A 2,662-nucleotide genomic window follows, 5' to 3' on the forward strand; every position below is an offset into this window, starting at 1 on the left:
AGCATTTGCTTCTAGAATGAAATTCCTATCCAATTGACCTGAAAGAAGGTTTCAGGTTTGTAAAACTCCAGTGGACAGCTTGATTTTGGATCTAGGACTGTGTAGAGCAGTCTTAATTATTGATTTTTTAGAAGTGGACAGTGAATTGTAATTGCTTACTTACAAAGCAGTGCATCTAGAACATATTTTCAGATCCAGCTTCTTTGGAATTCTCTAGTATCATTTTGGAGTGGACAACTAAAATGTACATTTTATACTTTAGGTACTATGAAAATATTCCGAATTTAGGAACACAGTTATTGAGCAGTATTTAATAGTACTGGCCCTAAAACATGACAAGGGGTAGTATTTACTTACAAAGCATAATTTTCTGGAAACCCCAGGGCTTGTTAAGCCCCAGACTATCATGTTCACTCCATATCACTCAATGAAATTTCACTCTGAGAGCTCTTTCCCCTCTTATTTGAATTAGATAATCAAAACAATCCTGTAGTTCTCTGTCTTGTGACTCTGCCTAGGCTTTCTCTCTTCCCAAAATGCTTTTTTCCTTTATGCCTCCATCACTGCCCATCAGTAACTTCAAATGATCGTGACTCATTTTCTCCGTGGTTTACAGCCCAGGCCTCTGCAAGGTAATCCTACCTTTCCTTATGTCCTAACAGGATTTAGCTTGCCTCTTGTTATAACACATGCTATGAAACACTGTTGGGGAACATGTATAATAGTCTACGAACAGTATGAGGCTCTTTTCATAATCAGAGACCATGTTTTGCTTATGATAGTGTCTTGCATAGTGTAGATACTCAAAATTGAATGGCACGGCAAGTTCAAAATAGGTCTTTATCATCTTCTTCACATTAAGAAAGTCACATAGAAACCAGATTGAAAGTCACATTCTGAGTTTCTATTTATCAGTTTGCTTACTGAAATATGCACAGAGTACTTCACATGTAAACAAGGAATGTCTTTCTCTAGGACCAAGGTATTTTTAGTATATTTTTCTTTTTTCTTTTTTTCAGTTTGAAAATCATAGATGGTTTATCTTTCTATAATTAGATTAGGAGAAAAAAATGAAGAACTCACTGGTAGCAGGAAGAAGCATGAGTCTTCTGGCGTCTGGCATGTTAGGGGTTAGATATTCAGTTACCTTGCATTGCCATTGTTTTTCCATGGCAGAACATACAGTGGAGACTTGAGAACATGCATGCCTGAAGTCAGGTTGCTCTACTGTTCCATAACTGCGTTGCTTGCAGGGCTGTTGTTGCCATACTAGTTGACTGTGTCCCAGGCAAATGGGAGGTTGGTTTATTCCCACAGATCTTCATACCAGTCCTCATCACAAGGAGTATACTGCCATGTGCTCCCAGCCAGTCTCTTATCCAAGGTTTCTGGTTTGGTTGACAACATCCTGCTCAGTACAACCTTTACCATCACAACTTGAGATATGATGACTGATTTTGGCTCAAGGAACCTGGTAGAGACAAGTACCCAATTTGTTTGTGACATCAGGATGATTCTTTCTGTACTTGATAAGATGATGGAGAGATCTGTAGGCCTTAATCTAGTGGTTCTTATCATAGGGACATTCATTATATTATCTTTTCAGGGTGCAGGGAATCTATAGAAGTTTATTCCATGTTGAAATACAAGAGCTGAATCCAAGTGCTCGGTCAAAACACATTCTCCCTACAGTTGCTTTCTCCCCATGTCCACGACCCAGCTTGAGTATATTTTTCTTATGTCACTTGGTTCTGGCAACTTTTCAGATGGTTGAAATTTAAAAAAAAAATTAAAATCAATGAGATACATATAACTACATAGTTAAGTTTTTGCCTTGTATTCTCTCCAGACCTGGTTCTTAACGCATTTCTTTTTATAGTTAGTAATCTTTCTTTTTATTTTAAATAATTTCAGACTTGCAAAAGAGTTTGAAAAATACTGTAGAAATTCCCTTATAGTTTTCACTGGGTTCCCCAAATATTATGATTTTACATAACCAGGATACAATTATTGAAACCAGGAAGTTAACGATGAAGCAATACTATTAGTTACTCCACAGAGTAGGAGTAAGGTCAAGTGTCCTTGGTTGTCTCAATAAGTTCCCTTTTCTTGGTCTAGGATCCAGTTCTCAAGTCAGCTTAGTCTCCTCTCATCTGAAATCTCCTCAGCTTCCTTTGTCCATCATGACCTTGACACTTCTAAAGATCATGAGCCAATTATTTTGTAGAATGTCAATTTCAGGTCATCTGATGTGAAAGCAGTGATTATATCCTTTGACAAAAATATTCATGACCTAGGAATATTTTTGAGAATCATTTGTATGGAAAACACTTATTTCTTCAAATATTTTGTTGAATGAAAGCCTTAGTTTCCATGCAGTAAGAGTGGATATTTTTGAAGTTCTAAAAGTTTATTTATTTATTTTTGAGAGAGAGAAAGAGAGCAAGCAGGGGGAGGGGCAGATAGAGGAGAGCAAGGATCTGAAGCGGACTCTGCACTGATAACAGTGACCCTGCTGCAGGTTCGAACCCATGAACTGCCAAATCATGACCCGAGCCAAACTCCAACTCTCAACCGATGGAGATATCTAGGCGCAGTCGACTTTTAAAATTCGACTTTAGAAAAAAAGCAGAAACTCTTATTTTTCTTCTTGCAGATGTTT

The 2,662-nt window shown here is 37.5% G+C and overlaps 1 pseudogene; it reads right to left on the reverse strand.

Moving 5' to 3' along the window:
• Positions 1–1,143: 1,143 nt before the first annotated feature.
• LOC120240995 lies at positions 1,144–1,637 on the reverse strand (annotated as a pseudogene).
• Positions 1,638–2,662: the final 1,025 nt, after the last annotated feature.

This window comes from Hyaena hyaena, unplaced genomic scaffold, assembly GCF_003009895.1.
Source record: "Hyaena hyaena isolate Hyena2069 unplaced genomic scaffold, ASM300989v1 scaffold_272, whole genome shotgun sequence".
In the NCBI taxonomy this organism is placed as follows: Eukaryota; Metazoa; Chordata; class Mammalia; order Carnivora; family Hyaenidae; genus Hyaena; species Hyaena hyaena.